The sequence below is a fragment of the Notolepis coatsorum genome, assembly GCF_963971535.1.
Source record: "Notolepis coatsorum genome assembly, chromosome: 3".
NCBI classification, from domain to species: Eukaryota; Metazoa; Chordata; class Actinopteri; order Aulopiformes; family Paralepididae; genus Notolepis; species Notolepis coatsorum.
In genome coordinates, this window is record NC_140167.1 from 6685661 (window position 1) to 6707616 (window position 21956).

Here is a 21956-nt window from a genome sequence, read left to right on the forward strand (position 1 = left end):
CACACACAAGCACACATGAACACACACACACACACACACACACACACACACACATGCACACACACACACACACACACACACACACGCACACACACACACGCACACACACACACGCACACACACACACGCAGACACACACACACACACACACGCAGACACTCTCTTAGCTGTCCATCGTGTTCGATGATGACGCTTGCTCCAGGGAGCGTGAATACATTCGGCAACCAACTTGTCCTTCCGCGTTGCTCTGATTGGCCGAGCGCGCGCATGAGCCGCGACGCGCTCCTCAGAGGCAGGAATACTAAGCTCCCCCTTAACGCAATTTATAGAATAGATAGAATAGAATAGAATAGAAATACTTGTATTATCCCGTGGGAAATTAGACACTGCAAATCGCTCAACATTTAATTCAATTTGGTCAATATAATTATAATTTACATCTAACTAATGAAATATGAAATATATATTCCAGTATTCACAGTGTCACAAGGTGCAGTATGCTTTAGGTAGTGTATTGTCCTCCTTGGGTTCCAATAATACGCATGGAAGTATTGATTACGCCGTAACGAATCATTAAAAAAATATACCGTTAACTGGAATATGTTGTTTCTTTACACATATGTTGGATTATGTAATTGGTTAATTCGTAAGCTTAGGTATTGTATTTTATCAGGTCTATTTTATTATCCATTCTATTTTATTCTATTATTATTTGTATTTTTTGCACAATCGAGGCGGGCATGGCCACCTTCATGTCTCGTGTATGTACAGTATGTACAGTATGTGACGAGTAAACCTCTACACTAAAACAGACTCACAAGGCTAATGTTCCCCCCCTCCAGGGGAAGTGAGAGCAGGGGCTCTAGGAAGCCTGCAGGCTGACCACAGATCAGCCTCGATACAGGAAACACCAGTTGGTTCCAGGTCATCTTCATGGTCCTGGCGTCTGCCTCCAGGTCTCTGCGCCAGGTCTATGTGTGTGTTCATTAGGATCCCCATTAGTCATCATCAACGTGTTGACTGACTATTCTTCCTGGGGTCCTCACAGATATACACATACAGACAAACATTCTATATAAATCAGTCATATATCACATACATAATCAATAGAAAATAAAACAAAAGGTCATAGGTGAATCCATTTCACCGTACCTTTAAAATAAAAAAAAATAAAAAAGGAAACAGAAGACGTTTGGATAACATGGCTGCAGCTACACTCATGCATGACATATATTGATTTCCTTCCGGATTATGGCTCCTTTAAGTTTCTTTTTTAAACTGTCCTTGTTTTCCGTCCGTATGATATGTAATGGGATCTTATTCCAATATGTTACGGCTCTCTATACATTGCAGTTTTCTTGAGAGCGTTGGTTCTGGGCAGAGGCAGGGTAAAGCGACTACTTGAAGCATGTCTGTTGAAGCAGCAGGTGTTTCTTGGGCGACTCCTTCTCCGCTTGCCCTGCGGGTTCCATGTCAAGGCGTGTCCGATGATGATACTTGTGGGCTTTCGCAGGGCGTGGCCTATCCAGCGCCATCTGCGTTTCTTTATTTCTTCTTCTGCGGGCAGCGGGTTTGTTCTCTGCCAGAGTTCGCTGTTGTTGATGGTGTCTGGCCATCGGATACGTAAGATAGAAAATGTATATCCCGGACCGTATTTTATTCTTATTAGGCCGATATTGGCATTAAAATGTAATATCGGAAAATATCAGTATCGATTTAAAATAAAAAAATTAAAATGATTTCTATTTTTTTTTACCTTTATTTAACCTTTATTTACCCAGGCAAGCAAGTAAGAACACATTCTAATTTTATTTATTGTCAAAAGTATGCATAATGTTGTGTTAATTCCACAACAAGAGATATGTAATGTTAATTACCTGAAATTATTCAGTTTTTTTGGCGGGGAAACCCTGCATATATCGGTATCGGTTACGATAGCAGGTAAGTGGGAGTTCCAATGGTCGAGGAAAGAGACGGAGAAGTGTTTGCTCTTCAAAACAAAAGGTATTCTCTTTATTAAGAGAACAAGTCATAGCGGACGGACGCCAAGTGTCAACAGAGTACAGAACAGAGAGTTGGGTCAGCACTCGTTCAGGCGGTCCTGCTTGTAGGATATAGTGAAGCTCTAGCAAAGAACAAGAGAACAGAGCATTCATTATAAAGCCACATTCCAACATTCCAATGTGTCAATTAGTGACAGCCAGAATGGCAGCCAGTGACAGCTTCCAGATGTGACAGACAATCAGTGCGAGACAGCAAATCAGAAGTGACATACAATTAGTGCAAACCCAAACAACAAGGTGAAGTACTCCAGACAGACAGTACGGTACCATCCTAAGGTAGGACAGAATCCCGAACGTTACAGGTATCGGTTGATATCGGTATCGGAAATTAAGAGTTGGACAATATCGGTATATCGGTATCGGTAAAAAAGCCAATATCGAACATCCCTAATTCTTATTCTTATTTTTATTCTTATCCGTGACTTTTGCTTTTGACTACCTAAATGTTTACTGTAGCGATCTGTAGTGCCGGATTTCCCTCGGGATAAATAAAGTTTAAAATATTATTATTTTTCTTTTTTGGATCTTTTAGATTTTTTTAGCGTTTTTCCAGCTTTATTGGTCGGTCAGACATGACCGACAGAGGAGAGGGAGAACGGGAGACGATGTGGGGGAGGACATGACCGACAAATCCGTCCGGGAGTGGGAGGCGAACCCGGGTCGGCCGTGTGGGTCTGCGAGGCAGTATGCGGTGCGCCACTGGGGCGCCCAATAAAGCATTTCTATTCTATTCTATTCTATTCTATTCTATTCTATTCTATTCTATTCTATTCTATTCTATGTATGTTACACCAAACCTCCGGCACTGAGGTCAGAGAGCACCAGCATGTTTGGGCGTTAGCTACGTTAGTCTATGAACCAGAGGTTCTCAAACATGGCGTTCGAGGCTACGCGTCTGGCTGTGTGATGGCGTTAGCTTGTTAGCACAGAAAGGGAACGCACACCAAGATAGCTAGCATGAAAGAGCTAGTCAGACTGTCGTTGGGATTTCATACAATGTACCCGTTTATTGTCAATTATAGTTATAACCATACGCTGCCTAGTCATACGGCTCTATACTCTCTCAACCAGGGCTTGAGTAATTGCACTTCGTTACAATACTTAAGCACTGTTTTTGGGGATTTGTACTTTAGTCGAGTATTATTAGGTTTGTATACTTGTACTTTTACTCAATTACATTTCAGAGAAAAAAAACATACTTTTTACTCCTTACGTTTAAAATGCAGACCTACAAAGTACAAATCTCGCAGGTCCAACTATTTTAATTAGTATATTTGTTTCTCTGGCCGAACTAACGTTAACGTTATTAATCCTGGGGCCGCACTTTATTTAAAAACAGCCAATCAAATCCCCAACAATGGAAAATGAACCCGCCCATGATACCCTGATTGGTCCTCCTTGTGCAAGACTAGAGAGCGGGAGCTTTGATTAAACACCTGCTATCAGAAGAATAGACAGTCAGAGTGACGAGCTACAGAATATGACCAAAAACTATAGTACAAGTGATGAAGAGGATGAAACGCCCTCTTCATCATTGCCCCGGAATAAAAAAAAAAGTTTTTACTTTTACTTTTTTAAGTACATTTAAAAGTAGAAACTTTTTTACTTTCACTCAAGTGTGTTTTTAGGCAGATACTCTTGACTTTTACTCAAGTGTACGATTTTGAGATGGTACCCATACTTTCACTTAAGTAACATTTCTGGGTACTTTTTGCACCCCTGATTATAGTTAGAACCATAAGCTGCCTGGTCATATGGCTCTATACTCTCTCAACATACATGATGTCGATTGATATAGATTCACAGACACGTCGTTACTGGAGGACAAGTTAACGTTGTGCCAAACGGCAGTTAGACAGGAAGTGAAGTGAGTCACTGGCTCAAGTTAAATCAAATCAAACCTGTTGCTAAATCAAGTACAAACATGGAGCGCCACTTAGTGACCAAACATGGCACTGCAACCAAATAATAACACAAAAGCATAGTAGGGACTTGTATGACCGCTGGAGGCTGCATGGTCTCTTGTCTTATTTCTCCCCCTGAACGACCTTCACTGACCTCGGGGACCTAGCGGAGCCTGAACGACCTTCACTGACCTTATGGACCTAGAGGAGCCTGAACGACCTTCACTGACCTTGGGGACCTAGCGGAGCCTGAACGACCTTCACTGACCTTGGGGACCTAGCGGAGCCTGAACGACCTTCACTGACCTTGGGGACCTAGAGGAGCCTGAACGACCTTCACTGACCTTGGGGACCTAGCGGAGCCTGAACGACCTTCACTGACCTTGGGGACCTAGCGGAGCCTGAACGACCTTCACTGACCTTGGGGACCGAGAGCAGCTGGGCAGCCGGGGGCCTTTTTTAATGATTAGCTTTGTTGTTATTGTTATTCCGCTCCTGACGCGGTGTTTAACCGCCGCAATACAAACTGATTGATATGCAGGGAAGCTGGGATGATGCGGCCTGATGGGCCTCCTCACGGTGGTACTGTGGGTCTGTCCACGGGTCAACCTGACCTTCTCCTCCTCTCCTCTCCTCCTCTCCTCTCCTCTCTTCTCCTATCCTCCTGTCCTCTCTGCTCCTCCTGTCCTCTCTGCTCCTCCTGTCCTCTCTTCTCCTCTCTTCTCCTCCTCTCCTCTCTTCTCCTCCTCTCCTCTCTTCTCCTCTCTGCTCCTCCTGTCCTCTCTGCTCCTCCTGTCCTCTCTTCTCCTCTCTTCTCCTCCTCTCCTCTCTTCTCCTCCTCTCCTCTCTTCTCCTCTCTGCTCCTCCTCTCCTCTCTTCTCCTCCTCTCCTCTCTTCTCCTCTCTTCTCCTCCTCTCCTCTCTTCTCCTCCTCTCCTCTCTTCTCCTCTCTTCTCCTCCTGTCCTCTCTTCTCCTCCTCTCCTCTGTTCTCATCTCTTCTCCTCCTCTCCTCTCTTCTCCTCTCATCTCCTCTCCTCTCCTCTCATCTCCTCTCCTCTCCTCTCTTCTCCTCTCTTCTCCTCCTGTCCTCTCTTCTCCTCTCTTCTCCTCTCTTCTCCTCTCTGCTCCTCTCTTCTCCTCTCTTCTCCTCCTGTCCTCTCTTCTCCTCCTCTCCTCTCCTGTCATATCCTCTCCTCTCTTCTTCTCCTCTCCTCTCTTCTCCTCCTCTCCTCTCCTGTCCTCTCCTCTCTTCTCCTCCTCTCCTCTCTTCTCCTCCCCTCCTGTCCTCTCCTCTCTTCTCCTCCTCTCCTCTCCCCTCTCTCCACTCTTCTCCTCCTCTCCTCTCCTCTCCTCTCTTCTCTCTCTTCTCCTCTTGTCCTCTCTTCTCCTCTTCTCCTCTCTTCTCCTCTCTTCTCCTCCTGTCCTCTCCTCTCTTCTCCTCCTGTCCTCTCCTCTCTTCTCCCCTCTCTTCTCTTCTCCTCTCTTCTCCTCTTCTCCTCTCTTCTCCTCTCTTCTCCTCCTGTCCTCTCCTCTCCTCCTGTCCTCTCTTCTCTTCTCCTCCTGTCCTCTCTTCTCTTCTCCTCCTCTCCTCTCTTCTCCTCTTCTCCTCTCTTCTCCTCTCTTCTCCTCCTGTCCTCTCTTCTCTTCTCCTCCTGTCCTCTCTTCTCCTCTTGTCCTCTCTTCTCCTCTTCTCCTCTCTTCTCCTCTCTTCTCCTCCTGTCCTCTCCTCTCTTCTTCCCTCTCTTATCCTCTCCTCTCTTCTCCTCTTCTCCTCTCTTCTCCTCTCTTCTCCTCCTGTCCTCTCTTCTCCTCTCTTCTCCTCTTCTCCTCTCTGCTCCTCTCTTCTCCTCCTCTCCTCTCTGCTCCTCTCTTCTCCTCCTCTCCTCTCTTCTCCTCTTCTCCTCTCTGCTCCTCTCTTCTCCTCCTCTCCTCCCTTCTCCTCTCTTCTCCTCTCTTCTCCTCCTGTCCTCTCCTCTCTTCTCCTCCTCTCCTCTCTTCTCCTCTCTTCTCCTCCTGTCCTCTCTTCTCCTCTCTTCTCCTCCTGTCCTCTCCTCTCTTCTCCTCCTCTCCTGTCTTCTTCTCTTCTCCTCTCTGCTCCTCTCTTCTCCTCCTTTCCTCTCTTCTCCTCTCTTCTCCTCTCTTCTCCTCATCTCCTCTCTGCTCCTCTCTTCTCCTCCTCTCCTCTCTTCTCCTCCTCTTGTCCTCTCTTCTCCTCTCTTCTCCTCCTCTCCTCTCTGCTCCTCTCTTCTCCTCCTCTCCTCTCTTCTCCTCCCCTTGTCCTCTCTCCTCCTCCTCCTGTCCTCTCCTCTCTTCTCCTCCTCTCCTCTCTTGTCCTCCTCTTGTCATCTCTGCTCCTCTCTTCTCCTCCTCTCCTCTCTTCTCCTCCCCTTGTCCTCTCTCCTCCTCCTCCTGTCCTCTCCTCTCTTCTCCTCCTCTCCTCTCTTGTCCTCCTCTTGTCATCTCTGCTCCCCTCTTCTCCTCCTCTCCTCTCTTCTCCTCTCTGCTCCTCTCTTCTCCCCCTGTCCTCTCCTCTCTTCTCCTCCTCTCCTATCTTCTCCTCTTCTCCTCTCTGCTCCTCTCTTCTCCTCCTCTTGTCCTCTCTGCTCCTCTCTTCTCCCCCTGTCCTCTCTTCACCTCTCTTCTCCTCCTCTTGTCCTCTCTGCTCCTCTCTTCTCCTCCTCTCCTCTCTCCTCTCTTCTCCTCCTCTCCTCTCTTCTCCTCCTCTTGTCCTCTCTGCTCCTCTCTTCTCCTCCTCCCCTCTCTTCTCCTCCTCTTGTCCTCTCTGCTCCTCTCTTGTCCTCCTGTCCGTTTACCATTTATTTACCACGTCCAGGCAAATCTGCAACAATCCAGGAAGAAAATAATGAAAGCTGCTGATAATCTCATGACAGTTACATTTTTACACTTCCTCCTTCATGTATAACAGCTGTTTCCTCACATGACTAATGTTCTCAAAGCTCATTATCAAGCCCCATCTGTACGAGAGTACTCCTCCGTCCCTGAGAGAAAAACGCTGGAACCTACTTTGAGATCTTTGAGACGCACCACGTTCAGCGTTTATCCCAGCGCTCGCGTGGAGAGCAGCCCAGCTGTCTGTGTCTCCGCTCTGCGGCGAACCAGCGCTGAGATAAGATAAGATATTGAAAGTGTTAACCTGTTCAAGTTACAACTATTAAAGAGAATGTATTTTGAAGTAGAATTAGTTATCCTGTCATACTGTACATTCATCAATCATTTTACTGAGATCCGTATGAAGGTAGTTTGTTTAAAGTACAGCAGTACCATGGTAAAATTGGTTTTCACATTAAAAGTAAAAATGTTGCTCTACTGGGTGGCGGCCATCTTGGATTTCTGGAAGAAATTATGTCATAACGTCAAACTGATGTCAGAATCGGAATCCTCATGGTCGACTTACACAAAAAAGTGTATTCATACATGATTCTAGGCGCTCTGGTTCAAAAGTAAATTTTTCAAGATGGCGCCAGCAGGTATTTTGAATTTGGCCCTCTGACAAAAAATGCCGGGATTTTTGGGAGGGACACAGGGGCTAAATCTTTTATAAAAGGGCCATAGAAGTCAAATCAATCATCAAAACATCTTAGCCAGAGAATGGTCACGGAATTGAGGTTCTTGACCCAACTATAACCCAACCATTCTACATTCATTGCAAACACTCACTTTAAACACTCACCTTTAACACTGTGGGTGCCGTTCACGTAGAACTACGTTTCTATGGCCCGACGGTTGAGTGCCAGAAACTTAGATCTATACGTTTTTCTCACGGTATTTCTTTTATTCGCTATTGCCATTCATAATTCCTCGAGGCACCTTGTGCACGCTGTTCTGAGTGTGTCTGAGATGGCAGACGGTCAATACCGCCGCCTACCGCCTTGTGGCAGCTACTGCACTCCAATAGAAACAATGTGGTTTGTTATCTGGGCCGAGCTGAGCCGTGCGGGCGGGGTTTAAATACTCCGGTGAGGTAACCGGTCACAGCGGTCACCACCATACATCTACGAGGCTGCCCCCACCCCTCGCTCATATGAAATGCCGAATAGCGTGGCACGGACGGAGAAGATTTGGCCCAATCCATAAATGTGCAAATTGGCTATAATAAAGTAATTTATAGGCCTGCTATTCAATATTCCATAATAATATTTCAAATTGCATTGGTCCGGATGGGATAATTCAGTACTGTATCTACAAAACCTTCTGTTTAATCATCTTCCCTTTATTAATTTCCTTAGATTTTTTCTACACGTGATCTCAAGAAGGTACTGAAGCAGAAGAGGAGCAGAGAGGAGAAGAGAGGACATACAGACAAGTCATCAGAGAGACAACCATGTTACAGACAGACAGACAGACAGACAGACAGACAGACAGACAGACAGACAGACAGACAGACAGACAGACAGACAGACATGCAGACAGACAGACAGACAGACAGACAGACAGACAGACAGACAGACAGACAGACAGACAGACAGACAGACAGACAGACAGACAGACAGACAGACAGACAGACAGACAGACAGACAGACAGACATGCAGGCAGACAGACAGACAGACAGACAGACAGACAGACAGACAGACAGACAGACAGACAGACAGACAGACAGACAGACAGACAGACAGACAGACAGACAGACAGACAGACAGACAGACAGGCAGGCAGACAGACAGACAGACATGCAGACAGACAGACAGACATACAGACAGACATGCAGACAGACAGACAGACAGACAGACAGACATGCAGACAGACATGCAGACAGGCAGACAGACATGCAGACAGACAGACAGACAGACAGACAGACAGACAGACAGACAGACAGACAGACAGACAGACAGACAGACAGACAGACAGACAGACATGCAGGCAGACATACAGACAGACAGACAGCCAGACAGACAGGCAGACAGACAGACATGCAGACAGACAGACAGACAGACAGACAGACAGACAGACATGCAGACAGACAGACAGACAGACAGACATGCAGACAGACATGCAGACAGGCAGACAGACATGCAGACAGACAGACAGACAGACAGACAGACAGACAGACAGACAGACATGCAGGCAGGCAGACAGACAGACAGACAGACAGACATGCAGACAGACAGACAGGCAGACAGACAGACATGCAGACAGACAGACAGACAGACAGACAGACAGACAGACAGACAGACAGACAGACAGACATCAGCGTTATGCAGGAAACGGTTCTGAAGACTGAACTCCAGTGGGGTCCCGTCTGCTTCAACACGACATCAGCTGTGGAATCAGCACGACGCAGGGAGCAGCACAGCGGGGTCAGAGGTCACAGGAGGCTCATGGTCGATGTGGCGAAGTGCTGACATGAGAGATGCAGCAGAGAGAGAGAGAGAGAGAGAGAGAGAGAGAGAGAGAGAGAGAGAGAGAGAGAGAGAGAGAGAGAGAGAGAGAGAGAGAGAGAGAGGCAGAGAGAGGAGAGCTGAGAGAGAGAGATAGGAGAGAGAGAGAGAGAGAGAGAGAGTAGAGCTGAGAGAGAGAGAGAGGGAGGGAGAGAGAGGGAGAGTAGAGAGAGAGAGATAGGAGAGAGAGAGAGAGAAAGAGAGACAAAGAGACAGAGAGAGAGAGGGAGGGAGAGAGAGAGATAAAGAGAGAGAGATAGAGAGAGAGAGGGAGGGAGAGAGAGGGAGAAAGAGAGTGAGAGAGAGACAGCAAGAGAGAGAGACAGAGAGAGAGAGAGAGAGACAGACATACTACACACACACACACATACACACATACTATAGACACACACACATACTATACACACACACACACACACACACACACACACACACACACACACACACACACACACACACACACACACACACTCACACACACTACAGTGACAATCATCACATACACATCATATTCTATCATGCCAGCGCTTGTATTCCTATGCTTTATTGCTCTTATTTCTATTAATTATACATTTTAATTGGTCTAATAAATTATACATACACATACCAATTATTCGTTTGTTCAGCGCGTTGATGTGTCCTTGAGCAAGACACTTGACCCCTAACTGCTCCCGATGAGCAGGTTGGCACCTTGGCACGGTCGCCTCCACCGTCGGTGTGTGAGTGTGTGAGTGAACGGGTACAAATATGAGGAACAAAATTGTAAAGCGCTGTGGATATAAAGGCACCATTTACCATCCATCATCCATAGCAACACCATACATCACCGACACCCTGACGGGGGATCCCCTTTGAACAGCCCATCTGAGGCTTCTCCCTGTTTTTCCTATTGCTAGGTTTTAGGGAATTGTTCCTTATAGGGCTGCAACGATTAGTCGACATAATCGACAACGTTGATCATAAAAACATAAAAACTTAAAAAAAAAGAAAATGTAACAATTTTTGTTTCCACTACCTATCTTTGTGAAAGTGGCTTCTCAGCTCTGGTCCAGCTGAAGACAGAGCAGAGGAACAGATTGGACATTGAGCATGACCTCAGAGTTGCTTTGTCTACCATCCCCAGTTATCCCATTAGTTCCCTGGGATGTTAAGCTAAGAAGTCTGCTAAGAAGGATATATTATTATTTATTATTATTATTATTATTATTATTATTATTATTATTATTATTATTATTATTATTATTATTATTATTATTATTATTATTATTATTATTATTATTATTATTATTATTATTATTATTATTATTATTATTATTATTATTATTATTATTATTATTATTATTATTTTATTTCATTGTGTTTTTAGCCCTAGTTGCACTTTTGTTGCAACCCCAGTTATCCCATTAGTTCCCCCAAACTTACTGTCGTCTGTTATGTTAAACTAAGAAGTCTGCTAAGAGCCCGGAAAAGGAGCCGCGCCCACAGGAAGCAGAGATGGAGGGTGTGACAGAAATAATCGACAGATTAGTCGACTACCAAAATAATCGTTAGTTGCAGCCCTAGTTCCCTATCTTCATTGGGCAAAGTCTGGGGGTGTGTGAATTGTGGATTTTATGTTTTATTTTTTTATTGTAGATCTATTGTGATGTTACTTGTTGATCTGTGAAGCCTGTCGAGGCAACTTGTTGTGATTTCAGGCTCTACAAATATACATCTGACTTGATTTGACAATGTGGATTATATTATATTATATTATATTATATTATATTATATTAGATTAGAATTAGTGCTGTCAATCGATTCAAATATTTAATCTGATTAATCGCATGATTGTCCATAGTTAACTCGCGATTAATCGCAAATTAATCGCATTTTAATTTAATTACATTTTTGATCTACCTTTTAAACGGATCTTATTAAGTTTTAATACTCTTATCAACATGAGAGTCGACAAATTATTGTTTTTTTGCAGCCATTTAACACAAAAGGATGACCCTCATGCATTGCAAATTTGCATCAAATTCAAAACAGAGTGATGCACAAAATAACTTAAAAAGAAAATTATAATTTAAAACAATGAATAATGTGTGCATGAAATAATAGGGGAAAGAAAACGTTAGGAACTTGTTACATTCACCCACACAAGGGCTGAGTAATTACCCCCCCTCTCTCTCTCACACACACACGCACGCACGCACGCACGCACACACACTCTCTCTCCCAGCTCTCTTTCTCTCTTGCCCCTTCCTCATCTCTCTCACCCCCCCCCCCCCCCCCCCCCCACCTCTCTCTCTCTCTCTCTCTCTCTCTCTCTCTCTCTCTCTCTCTCTCTCTCTCTCTCTCTCTCTCTCTCTCTCTATCTCACACACACACACACACGCACGCACACACACACACACACACACACACACACACGAACACACACACACACACACACACACACACACACACACACACTTTGAGTCAGAAACAAACAGTATCAATCAATACACCTGAGTAAAGTCTAGTAAAAAAATAAATAAAGTTAATTGTGAGTAGGGATGCTCGATATTGGCTTTTTTACCGATACCGATATTCCGATATTGTCCAACTCCAATTTCCGATACCGATACCGATACCGATATCAACCGATACCGATATATGCAGGGTTTCCCCCCCAAAAAACGGAATAATTTCAGGTAACTAATAATTTCACTGGATGCATTCAAAAGGCTTTCTAAATGTAAGCATTATCTGTGCAAAATATGATCATTAAAAAAGTAAAAATGAACATTTTAAACCAACATGCATACTTTTGACAATAAATAAAATAAGAATTGGTTCTTACTTGCTTGCCTGGGTAAATAAAGGTTAAATAAATGTTAAAAAAAAAAAAAAAAAAAAAAAAAAATGTTATTGTTTTTTTTTTTTTTTTACCGATACCGATATTTTCCGATATCACATTTTACTGCCGATATCGGCCGATAATATCGGTCGGCCGATAATATCGGACATCCCTAATTGTGAGTTAAAAAAATAGTGGCGTTAATAGAATTGTGTGTTAATACCACGTTAACTTTGACATCCTTAATTAGAATATATTCAAATTAGGGGTGTAACGGTACGTGTATTCATCCCGCGACTTCACGGTACGGACGTCACGGTTCGGTACATCCAGCCATACGACGAATACATCTCATACGACACTACATGTAGGTGAAACTCGTTTTTTTTTTTACAAATCTATGCTCAATATCTTTACTTTACTTTACACTGGCTTACTTTGATCTTTAACGTTGAATATCAACCTTGTATTGCCACATTTAGATGATGAATAAAACGTTGAAGCTTGTAAAGGCATGATGACAAGCCGACAGAACAAATGGGGCTGTTTCTCCCCTCCTCCCCTCCCCTTTAGGTGTCCCTGAAACAAAACCATGAATGATATGTTTGTAACACAGCAGGGTCATTACAATATGCTGAAAATGTCCAGCCTTTTCTTGTTCGCCTAAATAATGTTAACCAATGGAAACACACACACACACACACACACACACACACACACACACACACACACACACACACACACACACACACACACACACACACACACACACACACACACCGACTTTCTTCCACGCTACATTCCCCTCACAGCTGATCCGAGAACAAAAACTAAAACGTGCAAACGTACTTTTGCTGATCTGGACGCGTCTATGCTTTAGGCAAGTGGCTTGTCCTTCCGCGTTCCCGTTTTGCGCTCTGATTGGCCACGCACGTTTCTGGTCATGTGACATGTGCGCCCAATAGCGTGACGAGCTGTGTCTTTGCCCATTTCCGCGTCGAACAGCCTGCAAACTACCTGCCGTTCTATCGCCATGCTCTAAGACATACTCTAACCTTAACCAACTTCGAAAGAGTGCCTAAGCTTAACCGTCGAAAGAACTTGTCGTCACGCTCTAAGACAAACTCTAACCTTAACCAACTTCGAAAGAGTGCCTAAGCTTAACCGTCCAAAAACTTGCCGTCCCACGATTGGCGCACATGTCACATGACCAGAAACGTGCGTGGCCAATCAGAGCGCAAAACGGGAACGCGGAAGGACAAGCCACTTGCCTAAAGTATAGAAGCGATCTGGACTTGTCCTCTGAGCTCCTCTAGTCTCCAGTCGAGCTGCTGCAGTGTTTAAATCCAAAATATTGATAAATCCTCTACCATTGTTGTGTAACATGTAATCTCTTCTCTAGAGTCTTCTTTCTCTGCTTCACGTGAAGTTAAATCTACTCTAGAAGTGAAACTGAAAGCATGGTGGGGGGTGGGTTGCGGGGGCGGTAGGCAATTCATTTACTCTGAACACAGAATGACACCGGTATCACTGACTACCGCAGCAAGCCAAGGTGGAACTAAGTATAACTTAATAAAAAAGAATTATATTTAAGTCGTGTACGTGTCGTGTACTTTGCCGTGTACACATATCGGCGTGTAACTCGAGAACCGCTGAACGGATTTTGTCGTCTGAAACGGCATTCGACAGGCAACAAATATATTGTGTTAAAAAGAAACGCACACCGAGCCGCTAGAGGTCGGCAAAGTGGCGTGTCGTGGGGGGGGGGGGGGGGGGGGTCTCGAAAAAAAAGTTGTGGTATAAAAAAGTTTGAGAACCCCTGATCTAGCTCATGGAATGAACTCCGACAGATTCTCCCCTCTCTGTTGCAGAGTTTAATAAAACCTTGATCTCCAACCTTCGTCGAGCAAGTTGCACTTTTAAGTGTTTTAATAATTGATTTGTTATCCTTGCTCTTTGCCTCGTCTTTGTCGTGTCGTGTTGTTTTGATTCTATTATGTTTTTTCCGGCTTGTTCCTGTACACGTGTACAGTACACTCAACGTGACTGTAATGTATGAGGGAAACCTCCGCTTGCCTTTCAAGTTTAATGTCATCCACAGTGAAGTGCTGACAAAACATCACCTCCCTCTGCCCCCCCCCCCCCCCCTCAGGATTACACCATCACCATGTTCTCTCTCTCTGCCCCCCCCCCCCCTCAGGACTACACCATCACCATGTACTTCCAGCAGTCGTGGCGGGACAAGCGGCTCTCCTACACGGGCATCCCCCTGAACCTGACGCTGGACAACCGGGTGGCCGACCAGCTGTGGGTGCCAGACACCTACTTCATCAACGACAAGAAGTCCTTCGTCCACGGGGTCACCGTGAAGAACCGTATGATCCGACTGCACCCGGACGGAACCGTGCTGTACGGGCTCAGGTGAGTGAAGTGGCTGTGGACGTTAAGTGGTACTGCAAGTAAACTCACTTCCCAGAGGCATCCAGACCCATTAGAGAGTTCACCTCTTGGTGTAGTGGTGTGCGATGCCGCCCGCAGCGTGGGAGACCGGGCTTCAGCTCCCACTCAGGGCATGTCAAATAAGACCGGTTACACTAGGTCAGGGGTAGGCAACCCTAGGCACGCGTACCTGCATAGGCACGCGGGGGCATTTTCATAGACACAGGGGGCAGCAGTAAAAAAAAAAAAAAAAAAAAAAAAAAAACATATATAATTTTTTTTCTCTCTTTTTTTTTAAAAATATGAAATATTTTGCACTGTTGTCGCATTTATCTTGTTGAAATCCTCCCACAGGTTCTTTTTACTACCACATATTTAATTGAGATTAATTTGTTTATTATTTCAATTTAGCTGGAATCATTCAGTAACATTTGCAGAGCCTTATAACAAAAACATTATTACGGTCACCATTGTGACCAGTGGGATTATTCAACACATTTTTTTTTTTATCCACTTTTTCTCCCATTTTCTATATTTTTCTCCCATCCCAATTTCGTATCATCCAATTCAACCCTCCCCTGTCACGAACGCTGTTTCTTGCCTCCCACAAGCCGGCTGCAATGTGGACTAAGTCATACATAGCACAAGTCCCCTCCGGTACTTGAGGTAACAGCAGTCGCATCTTTTCACCTGCGCAGCTCGATCTCTCAGTGGCGAGGAGTAACGCGTGGGAGGCTCACGCTGCCCCCGACACTTCCTGATTCTACTGCGCAGGCGCACCAACCGACCTGTAGGAGTCGCTGTCCACAACGCCCGATCCCCACCCATCAGTTTCCCACCCCCTAATACGGCCAATGTGTATTAGTACGGACGGCCAGCTAAACTGAAAGCAATGTGGAGCGCTGGGCTCGAACAGGCAAGCCCAGCGTCTCCGCATTCGTGGCGAGCGCCTTGCCCACTACGCCACGTAGCCGCCCTGGATTATTCAACACATTTTATTATTTATTTTTCTATTTCATTGAACATTGCACATGTTAAAAGCCATTTTTTTACTCAAAATGTGAGTATTACCAACTTGTGTTCTTAAAACAATGACAATAAACATAGTTTTATTAGGTTGAAATAATGTGGTTGTGTACTTATTTTTCTGTTAACTTATTATGGATTGAAAACTGAAAACCTTAATGCACAGTAACTGAACTCAATATTTTTTTTTTAAACTTAATTTTTATTTGCATTTTGAACTCAATATTTTTAAGTTCTGGTAACTTATTATTATTAATTTTTTTACAGTGTAGTCTTGCGATCAATCAACTTATTTACACGATATACCTCACATTCACCCTCCATTCACATCCTGGTGTTCTCCTGGTGTTCTCCATTAGGCCTGTAGGTGGAGCTATGACAGCACACGTACAGTACACACACCGATGGTGTGTGAAATGGTCGCACTGTATGCAGCTGTTTGTCTGCATTGCATCCCCCCCCAACTCAGATTTAGGGTTGATACAATCATCATAATATTGTTAATAATAACAATAACAATAATGATGTAATAATGTAAGAATTATCATTAAAAAGACCCGATTATGAGAAAAAAAAATTACGATGCATGGAATATTGTTGAGGCACACTAGTTACAACTATATTTCAAACAGGCACTCCATGTCAAAAAGGTTGCTGACCCCTGCACTAGGTTGTCAAAGTGGGCAGGGGTGAGGTGGGTTCTAGGAGTAAGGTCAAGCAGTAGTCTGACCAGTTTGTTTTGTGATGTTTGTAGTCTTGTTTTTAGGGCCTTTGAGGTGCTTTGGTACCATGAGGTGCAAGCATAGTCGTAGTACCCTTGAATGAGTGCTCCTGTTAGAGTCTTCAGGGTATTCTTGTTTACCAGAGAGGAGATCCGGTACAAGAATCTAGTTCGTTGGTTTACTTTTTTGATTACATTGGATGCGATTTTTTCACAGGAAAGATTTGCCTCTAGGATGGAACCCAGGTAGGTAATTTCATCTTTCCTTGTGACAATATTGTCACCCACTGTAACAGAGAAGCCGTTGGCCTTGCTGAGTTTGTTTTTTGATCCGAAGAGAATGGACTCTGTTTTACCCAGGTGTAATGATAGTTTGTTAACAGCGAGCCAGGTGCAGATTCTGCCGAGTTCAGAGCTGAGGGCTTTTTCAACCTGCAACTTGTTCCTGTCGGAGAACAGCAGGGCTGAGTCGTCCGCGAACAAGAACAAGTTGCAGTCGGAAGCTGACATGCATGTAATTTGCATAAATTAGGAACAGTAACGGTCCTAGTATGCTTCCTTGTGGAACACCACAGCTCACAGGGACGGGGGGGGACAGTGTACCGTTCACCTCCACCATCTGTTCTCTCCCCTCCAGGTAGGATTGCATCCAGCTCACTGATGAACTATCAAAACCAATTGCTTTTAGCTTATCAATCAGAATGGAGTGATTGACGGTGTCGAAAGCCTTTTGGAGGTCCATCATGACCAATGACCATGCCGCAATATTTGCCCGCGTCCAACTCTTGTTTGATGTGGTCATTCAAATAGAGAAGGCATGTGTCAGTGGAGTGGGATGTTCTGAAGCCAGATTGGAATTTGTAGATTAGCTTTTTTTCGGCAAGGTACTTTTCAACCTGTTTGTAGAAAAAATTTTCCATAACTTTCGAGATGGAGGTAAGAATAGAAACAGGGCGGTAGTGGCCTGGGTCTAATTTGCTGCCTTTTTTGTGCAGGGGGGTCACTCTTGCAATTTTTTGGGGACGTATCCCTGTTTTATGGAGAGGTTTATTATGTGTGTGATGATGACTGGGGTGATGGTGGCTGCTGAGTCTCTGAGGAATTTAGAGGGGATATTGTCACGGCCAGTGGCCTTGTTAGGTTGGAAGGCGCTCAGTTTTTTGAGCACCTCATCTGTTGTTACCATTTCTAGTTTGAAATCATCTTTGCGGACCCCTAGGTTTTTGTAGAAGGCTAGGATGTGATCTACCCCAAAATGCCCAGAGTGGGAGGGTAGTTTTTGTGTTGTGGCTATGTTTGTAAAGAAAATGTTTAAGTAATTGGCCACATGCAGCTTGTCTGTGATGAGAGTGTTTTCTGTCTTTATGTTTTCTGTCTTATTTTTTTATTTTTATTTTTAAGATTTATTTTTTAGCGTTTATCGCTTTTTTCCACTGGGCAGTCCAGTAGAGAGAGAGAGAGAGAGGGAGGAAGAGCGGGAGACAGAGTGGGGGGAAGACATTCGGCAAATGACGCCGGGTCCGGGAATCGAACCCGGGTCGGCCGTGCTGCGACGCAGCGCATTACATGGTTCGCCACTTGGGCGCCCCTGTCTTATGGTTTTTAGTTTTTTACTGCAGCCTAGTTGGTTGTTGACTAATTTCCAAAGTTCACAGGGTTTGTTTTTGTTTTCCTCAGCTTTATCATTGATGATTATTTTTCTTGCATATTTGATCATGGTGTTTACATCGTTTCTTAGCCTGTTTCTTTGTTGTTTGAGTTTAACCACGTGGGCTTTGAGATCACTGTTGGAGCTTTTGGCAAGATTTTACTGACTTTTATGAAGTTCAGAGCATTTAAAAAAAATTTACATTCAAGGTGGTACTTCAACAGAATCTGCCTATCTGTCTTAATTTCACTACATGTCTCGTGTATGTATGTATGTATGTATGTATGTATGTATGTATGTATGTATGTATGTATGTATGTATGTATGTATGTATGTATGTATGTATGTATGTATGTATGTATGTATGTATGTATGTATGTATGTATGTATGTATGTATGTATGTATGTATGTATGTATGTATGTATGTATGTATGTATGTATGTAATGTATGTATGTATGTATGTATGTATGTATGTATGTATGTATGTATGTATGTATGTATGTATGTATTTATGTATGTATGTGACGAATACATCTCTTGAATCTTGAATCAGGCAGATAGGACAATAATACAATAATACAGATGCCATTTCAAAGGGAGTTTATTTACTTTGTGTGACACAATAGCCAAACGAATGCACTAGCCATCAATATCTTGTGCCAAATTATTAGGGCCTATTACATTTTTATTTTAATTTTTTATAAATAACTGTATTTATCAATTAACAAGTTAGAGTCCTCGTCTGCACCTTCTGAGTCCGAATGCAGTCGATGCTCGAGAACACTGGCGGGAGATAAACATTGGACAACACGCGTTGTTACTGGATGCTGAGTGTTTTTCACAAAGCGGGCAAATGCAACTCATCTTTAATGAACACAGGTGCAGAACACACAACCTGACATAACTGGTCATTGGTTCAGAAGGAAGAAGAGGAGAAGAGAAGAGAAGAGAGGAGAAGAGAAGAGAAGAGATTAGAGGAGAGGAGTAAAGAGAGGAGAGGAGAAGAGAGGGGAAAGAGAAGAGAGGCGAGGAGAGGAGTAAAGAGAGGAGAGGAGAAGAGAGGAGAAGAGAGGAGAGGGGAAAGAGAAGAGAAGAGAGGAGAGGAGTAAAGAGAGGAGAAGAGAGGAGAAGAGAGGAGAGGAGAGGAGTAAAGAGAGGAGAGGAGAAGAGAGGGGAAAGAGAAGAGAGGAGAGGAGAAAGGCGAAGAGAAGATAGGAGAGGAGAAGAGGGGATAAGAGATGAGAAGAGAAGAGAGGGGAGAAGAGAGGAGAAAAGAGGAGAGAAGAGAGGAGAGGAGGGGATAAGAGATGAGAAGAAGGGAGAATAGAAGAGAAGAGAGGAGAAAAGAGGAGAGAAGAGAAGAGAGGATAGGAGAAAAGGGGTTAAGAGAAAAGAGAAGAGTGGCGAAGAGATGAGAAGAGATGAGAAGAGAGGAGAGAAGAGCAGGAAACAATAGAGGAGGAGAGGAGAGGGGAGGGGGCGTCAGGTTTTTATAGGTCAGTGGTTGTAACTAATGGGACATTAGGTTTTAATGGATTATCACTACTGTGGCAAATGGGCTATAGTGCAGCATGAAAGTGGGCAGCGGACGCATCACTCTCCATCTCTCTCTCTCTTGTTTCTGTATAACGAGCTGCAGCTCTGCCCCACAGAGAGAGCGCCCGCCCCACTGGGGTTACTGCCTGCCTGCCTGCCCGGCCAGTCCGCCAGTCCGCCGTTCACCTGCACCCTGCGTCTCTTCCTAGATCGCTATGACTACATTTAAAAAAGCTGAGGACTAATTCGCCTCCATGTGTTTCAAAACACAAAAGCTACAGCGGTGAAAAACAAGTCAGGTGATTGTAGTTCTGATAGTGTTATTCTGACTGCTGTTTTGATTCTGATAGTGTTATTCTGACTGCTGTTTTGATTCTGATAGTGTTTTTCTGACTGCTGTTTTGATTCTGATAGTGTTTTTCTGACTGCTGTTTTGATTCTTATAGTGTTTTCTGACTGTTGTTTTGATTCTGATAGTGTTATTCTGACTGCTGTTTTGATTCTGATAGTGTTTTTCTGGCTGCTGTTTTGATTCTGATAGTGTTTTCTGACTGTTGTGATTCTGATAGTGTTATTCTGACTGTTGAATTTGAAAAGATTCGATTTTAAAACCCTCTAACACAAAAGTTAACAATATTAGCTTTCAACCCGTCCATAGTGGTTTATTTCATGCCATTAGGGGGTTAGGGTTAGGGTTAGGGTTACCCAGACAGAAAGATTAGGAGAAGGTAAAATCTCATCACATTCTGTCCATCTCACACCAGGGCTTGTTGTGATCGATGGCAGTGATGGACCAGGATGTTTCTCGCGTGTGCACGTGTGTCTGGTGTAATTAGTTAGTTAGTTAGTCGTTGTAGTCGAGTCACTAAATCTCGAGTCCAAGTCGAGTCTCGAGTCCCCGGTGTTCGAGTCGGAGTCCAAGTCCGAGTCACCAAAGAAGAGCCCGATTCGAGTCCGAGTTGAGTCACCATTACCCAAGTCCGAGTCCGAGTCATCTAGATCGAGTCCACTCCACTCTGGCAGTCAAAGAGCTGACGTACAAATAAAAAAAAAGGTCTACATTAAACATAAATGACACAGCGGTCACCGTTTCAAAGGGAGTTTTATTTACTTTGTGACACAATAGCCAAACAAATGCACTAGCCGTCAATATCTTATCCTATCTATCTTATAAAAAGATTAGAGCCTATTAAACTGCTTACATTTACATTTAGCTTTTTATGTGTCCCTATCTGACATCTCTATTGTCTTCTCCTGCTGTTAGCTGTGATCCTCCGTCCGACCCTGACTGTAAGTTCTCTCAATCCCCCCGGGGCTTGAAGTGGGTCGGGTTCGTATAAAAAAGATATATGGTGGCGGTCGACCTCAGGGTTTATTATCCGGTCGTTAATTCCCACGTGGGCCAAACTGCATGGCCAAGGTAACAGAGAGAGGGTTTCCCCCCTCTTTTATTAATTTATTTAACCTTTAATATAACCAGACGGGTCAATTAAGAACAAATTCATATTTACAACGATGGCCTGGTGAGAGGACAAAAGGGTCTCTTGAAGGGTAGGCTGGTAAAGATAGATGCCTCCTAAAGTGTGTCAACGGAAGTACAGGAAGTACAGGCTACAGGCTTTCCGGTTTCGACGACACAATTATAGAACAATATTTCCTCGTTTAAGCCACTGCAACGCTTTGCCTGAAGAATTTGACTAATGACTGGGACGTTCTTCTATAGCTTGTTTGCCGACAGGATTGTGGAAAAGTTTGGTCCGTTCGGAGACAGCTTCCAGGGGAAGTACATACACCGGAAATTCTACCCCATAGACACTTTCGGCCGTAGTGCTTTACCAGGCTTTATCTCACGGAGGAGAGAAAACTGGGAACAAGGTTACTTGAAGGGTAACAGGGAAAGGGGATTTTTTTTTTAAAGAGACAGATGGTAGGCTACATACATCACAGAGGTAAGAGAAATAATTAAAACACACATCAAACAAACAACCAAATAAAATGACAAGGTGTGTAATACATGAAACAGAAAAGACTAATCACAGTTAAAAGGCTGAGTGACAGGTGCAGTTGTGTGTGTAAACGACTCTGAGATATAGTCCTTAAAAGTAGTGAAGGGGATACATTTGTCAATTTTCAAAGTCTTTTGCATCTCATTCCAACTGCTGGGAGCAGTAAACTGAAAGGAGGTATTACCGAAGGAAGTGCTAACACAGGGAACATCTAGTGAGATATGGTGAGCAGCTCTGGTGTTATAGAGATATGGTGAGCAGCTCTGGTGTTATAGAGATATGGTGAGCAGCTCTGGTGTTATAGAGATACTGGTGTTATAGAGATATGGTGAGCAGCTCTGGTGTTATAGAGATATGGTGAGCAGCTCTGGTGTTATACAGATATGGTGA